Genomic DNA, 6,154 nt, shown 5'->3' with positions numbered 1-6,154 from the left:
GTTCCTATCAATACTCTTTCCGTCTTCTACTTTTAACAATTTCTTAGACATTTCAAAACATAAAAATGACTTAGATATTTTCAAAAGCTTTTATGTAACCTTCAACGTATGTAAATATTATGTATGTATGTATGTATTTAGGGTGGAAACTTGCACCTCAAGTTTTGAAGCATATATCTTTACCGATTGATATATTTAGAGGTTCGCTTTTAGGTTTTAAATCTAATATTAATCAATTAATGAACCAATGAATTGAATTTGTTATACAACAATTCATATATAATTATGAATTATTTGCTTTTTATTACGTATTTTATCTTCACGTCCTTAAGCGGGTTTTTAAGTTGGAGTCATGGTGAAAAGTAAGTACTATACCAGAATATTAAAAATTAATATTGTGGTATTTATTAGATACAAACGACTGTATTTGTCATATTTACAATAATATTAAGATGATTATAATAACACGCCTTAAAATATGATTTCTCGTGTACTTATTTAAAGATTCTTTTTGTTTTTTAGATTTTCCTCGTCCTTTTGTATTGAATGTAAAGAACTTATAATTTGTGCATAATTAGCTATTTCGAATTTTAATCGTCCCACGGTCGTTTTATCCCGATCGCAGTATTAAAAAAGTAGCAAAAAATATATTTGTTATTTGGTTCGTGATCAAATTTGCAAACATTTTGTTGACGAAATGTAGAATAAATAGCCCCGTATTTGTAAGTCAAGAAATCTTTTTACGTATAGCTTGTATGAAAAAACAAAAAGTTGAATAATAACTTTTAAAATTTTCAGAAAAATTAAAAACACCGAAAAAAAGGGCCGAAACAAAACAGTTGTTTGCTTGCGTGGTGCTTAAAAATAACCGAATGCGACCACTGCGGCTTAGTGTTCAAAAATCGAGAATGCTTGGTAACACACGTCTACTACGCGCACATAATGAACGGGTGAGTTGGTTTTTGTTTAAATTGTGAAATTCCAATACCTTTTTTTACATCTTCTTCTTTAGAAATTTGTATATGTTTTGAAGACTACGAATATGTTTTCACTCTTGCATCTGTAACCACAGTACAGAAGTTGGTAGGGTTTACATTGGTTATTCTGTCTCGCCCTTCATATAGGCCGGATATCGCACAGTCTGATCCACTCTCTACAAAATATCTTAACGGAAAAAACTTCGCATCTTTGGACGACGTGAAAATTACCCTTGAGAGATTTTTCGATAGCAAAAACGGAGCCTTCTGCAGAGATAGCTTTGTGCAATTGCCTGAACGTTGGGGCAGAGTGATATAAAATAATGGACAGTATAGTTAAAAATAAAAGTCTTATTTTGGAATGTATTTTGTTGTGAATAAACGTTAAAAGTTCGAACGAACTTATGTGACAACCCAATATTTGGGTTCATATTGTGTTCAAGCGATTTTTATCCTAAAAATTTATTATTATTCGTTGTCATCTAAATTTTACAAATTTGTGTTTTGTCAAATTTTTTCATAATACAATTTAAATTTCTTAATTTGCAGAGTGAAGGCAACACCCCAGTGTCACGTCTGTAAGAAAAACTTTCCCTACAACTGGCTGGTGTTCCACCATTTTGTGCACTACCACTTCAATGATTTTGTTAACTTGAACGAATATCGTCCTGAATTAATCTCTTAAATTTGTAAAAAGTTTTAATTTTATTAACGATTCATCATAAAAATGATGTTTTATTATTTAATTGTATCCATAAGTTTTTGCGATACGATATTTGTGTTCAAACTGCTTAAATTACTCAAGTGATTTATCGATGTTGATGACAATAAAAAAAATTCTAAAATTATGTGATTTATTATTTATTAAACTACAGGATTACAACTGTATTTATACAATAAATAACTCGAAATAATGTAGTCAGCCATGACACATTAAGCGCCTACATAGTGTGTGACGTAGCGCCTGTAAAGAAGACGTTAATTTGAAGTTTGAACCCACCTTACGTAATAAAGCTGTTACCCTCATTGTCAATTTACCTTCAGAGTTATATAATAGATAAAGTTTATTCTGCACACAAATTACGAATAAACTTTAACAACAAGAGGTAAAATCGGCCATTAGGTCTTATTTCACCTTAATTAATAAAAAAAATATATTCGCAGCAGGTAGAAAAATATCTGAAAAATAAAGTAGAATTTGTTAAAAAAAGAATAAAGTATCTATCACAGCTCATCTGTTCAATACCGTTATACGTCAGATAGGTTTAATAGCATCCGTTAAAACATTTCATTAGTCAGTACACTTTAACAGAACAATCAACAAATTACTGTTTTTAATTTCATTACTAAAGTTAAATTAAGCGGCATTATTTTTAACAAGTTGTGATTTACTAATGACTTTAAGAAACATCGCAGATAGGAAATTAACGACAAAATAATTAAGTAATGAGATCTTTGAATTGGAAGATATTGAACATTCTAATGACTATGAGAACTTGAAAATATGTAAAAATAAATTTGTATGACAGCGACACAATAAACATAGCACGCTCGTTAACGTCTTAAGTCTTTTAAATTTATATGTTCAATTGTTTTATGGTACAACATTTAACAAAAGATTAATTTGAGAGCGAAAGCTTGCAAAAGTCTGACGTCATTTTTCAGAAATAATTAAAGTCGTGGATCAGGTTAGAAAAGATTTAGAACAATACCGCACGGACACTGCGTCTCTTTCAAAATTGAAAAATAAAATTGTTTGAATTCTGTTAACAGTATAAAGCGTAACTAATTTTTTGTCGTTAGTTAAACGACCCTAATAAAACATTGAAGATAGCTAAACCTATTGTTATTAGCTTTGCGGAATATTCAAAAAAAAATATCTCTTAGTCTATAAGTATTCGACATAACTTTCAAGTATTTTTTATTCACCTCTCATTATTTAAATGTACTATTGTTACTTTTATTTTACCGGAGTTTCTAAAATTCATTAGAAAGAACTTCTTTAGCTGAACGCAGGTAATTGTAATGTAATTTGTTAAGATTTGTATAAATATCTTTAGGGATGTAATTTAATGTGACAGTTTTGCCAACCTTTCCAAACTAGTACTCAACTCTCTCCACTGTTACGGAAGGCGTCACTGTACAGCAGGAACTTCGTGCGTTGACGAAATAGTCACTGTCTTGATCTTGACGTGTACACACGTACGCTACGCAGGGGTTGAAAGAGAAAAAAATTTTCTTCACGTCCTTAAGCGGATTTTTAAGTTGGAGTCATGGTGAAAAGTAAGTACTATACCAGAATATTAAAAATTAATATTGTGATATTCATTTAATATAAGCGACTGTAAATGTCATATTTACAATAATATTGAAATGGCAATACTAACGCGCTTTTAATTATGGTTTCTCGTGTACTTTAAGTTAATGATGCTCTTTGTTTTTGGATTTTTTTTTGTCTTTTTGTATTAAATGAGCGATGATTAATGACTTAAGCTTAATTTGCGCGTATTTTGTACGTTTTTTTCGTATCCCGATCGCAGTTTTAAAAAATTCGCAAAAATAGATTTCTTATTTAGTTCGTGATCAAATTGCAAACATTTTGTCGACGAAATGTAGAATAAATAGGTACCTCCCGTATTTATAACTTTGGAAATAATTTTATGTATAGCTTGTATATAAAAATAAAAGATTTAATAATAACTTTTAAAATTTTCAGGAAAGTTAAGAAAGCCGAAAAGAAAAGGGCCGAGACAAAACGATTGTTTGCTTGCATGGTGCTTAAAAAAAACCGAATGCGAGCACTGCGGTTTGGTGTTTAAAAATCGACAATGCTTGGTAACACACGTCTACTACGCGCATATAATGAACGGGTGAGTTGGTTTTTGTTTAAATTGTGGAATTCCAATACCTTTTTTTACATCTTCTTCTTTAGAAATTTGTATATATTTTGAAGACTACGAATATGTTCTCACTCTTGCATCTGTAACCACAGTACAGAAGTTGGTAGGGTTTACATTGGTTATTCTGTCCCGACCTTCACATAGGCCGGATATCACACCGTCTGATCACCATTTATTCCACTCTCTACAAAATATCTTAACGGAAAAAACTTCGCATTTTGGACGACGTAAAAATTAATCTTGAGAGATTTTTCGATAACAATAACGAGGCCTTCTGGAGAGATGGCTTTATGCAATTGGCTGAACGTTGGGGCAGAGTGATATAAAATAATGGACAGTATAGTTAATAATAAAAGTCTTATTTTGGAATGTCTTTTGTTTTAAATAAACGTCAAAAGTTCGAACGAGCTTATGTGACAACCCAATATTTGGGTTCATATTGTGTTCAAGCGATTTTTACCCAAAAAATTTATTATTATTCGTTGTCATCTAAATTTAACAAAGTTGTGTGTTTTGACAATTTTTTTCATAATACAATTTAAATTTCTTAATTTACAGAGTGAGGGCAACACCCCAGTGTCACGTCTGTAAGAAAAAATTTCCCTACAACTGGCTGGTGTTCCACCATTTTGTGAAGTACCACTTCAATGATTTTATTAACTTGAACGAATATCGCCCTGAATTAATCTCTTAAATTTGTAAAAAGTGTTAATTTTTTTAACGATTCTTAAAAAAAATGATGTTTTATTATTTAATTGTATCCATAAGTTTTTGCGATACGATATTTGTGTTCAAAATTGTTTAAATTACTAAAGTGATTCATTGACGTTGATGACAATAAAAAAAAATACTAAAATAATGTGATTTATTATTTATTAAATTCAATTTTTTTGTGTTTTTTTTTTTCTTATAAAAAAAATACATGATTATAATTGTATTTATTACAATAAATAACTGGAAATAATGTAGTCATAGTAGCCATGACACATTAAGCGCCTACATAGTGTGTGACGTAGCGCCTGTAAAGAAGACGTTAATTTGAAGTTTGAACCCACCTAACCTAATAAAGCTGTTATCCCTATTGTCAATTTACATTCAAAGTTAAGAATAAAGTTTATTCTGCACACAAATTACGAATAAACTTTGACTTATTATTAGGTTAACAAAAATAAACTTTAACTTGTGATTAGGTCTTATTTCACCTTAAAAAGTAAAAAAATTGTATTCGCAGCAGCTAGCAAAAATATCTGAAAAATAAAGTAGAATTTGTTAAAAAAGGAATATTTTCTATCATAGCTCATCTGTTCAAAACCGTTATACGTCAGATAGGTTTAATTGCATTCGATAAAACATTTCATTAGTCAGTACACTTTAACAGAACAATCAATAAATTACTGTTTTTAATTTCATTACTAAAGCTAAATTAAAGCGCATTATTTTTAACAAGTAGTGATTTACTAATGACTTTAAGAAACATCGCAGACAGGAAATTAACGACAAGATAATTAAGTAATGAGATATTTGAATTGGAAGATATTGAATATTCTAATGACAATTAGAACCAGTGGCGGACTAAGCCCGTCAGAGGCCCAGGGCGGCAAAGCTGAATGAGGCCCCCCAGCTTTAAAAAAGTGTAGTTTTTATGTTTATTTCGTTAAAATCTGACAAGTGCTCAACAATTTCAACCTATTCGAGGCATTGGCGCTGTGGTCACAGCACTGGCTGTTGCGCTAGCGGTCGCGGGTTCGATCCCCGCACATGACAAAAATTTGTATTGGCCATACAGATGTTTGTCGTGGGCTGGGCGTTTGTGCTTCTATATTGTGTGTGTTTCCGGACCCCCGACACAGGAGAAAATCCTACTGGGGGGCATTGAGTGTGAAACGTATATTTATTTATCTATTTATTATTCAAGATAAATTCTGTAAGCTAATCAAACATAACTTTAAGATATCTCCACCTGGTACATTGATAACCCTTGAAAGTCGACGTGAACACCGTGATATCATTTTTCTAAAAAATTTATTAAATATAATCCGCCATCAAACCGAACTTACACATTTGCTATTCCATTCTGCAGAATCAACTACTCGTATGCTTTGAATCGATTTTTCGTTGCCCGTGGACTGGTATAATAATAATTATAATATGGTAGACATTTTTTGTTTAAAACTTAATAAATTTAATACTGTCATCCAGCAATTAAAATAAACTGTAATTGCCATAAGATATTATTGCTGTAATTTTTATTTCGTATACAATGTTGTGTTAAAAAAA

The 6,154-nt window shown here is 30.8% G+C and overlaps 1 long non-coding RNA gene across 1 annotated transcript; it reads left to right on the top strand.

The window, feature by feature from the left end:
- Positions 1–402: 402 nt before the first annotated feature.
- On the top strand, positions 403–1,825 carry LOC123666172. The gene is made up of 2 exons (XR_006745162.1): positions 403–950; positions 1,527–1,825. It is a non-coding gene; the product is annotated as an uncharacterized LOC123666172 (long non-coding RNA).
- The last annotated feature ends 4,329 nt before the right edge of the window (positions 1,826–6,154 follow it).

Source organism: Melitaea cinxia, chromosome 25 (assembly GCF_905220565.1).
Source record: "Melitaea cinxia chromosome 25, ilMelCinx1.1, whole genome shotgun sequence".
Lineage (NCBI taxonomy): Eukaryota > Metazoa > Arthropoda > Insecta > Lepidoptera > Nymphalidae > Melitaea > Melitaea cinxia.
The sequence above is the reverse complement of the archived record's forward strand: the minus strand, read 5'-3'. Positions and strand labels throughout refer to the sequence as shown.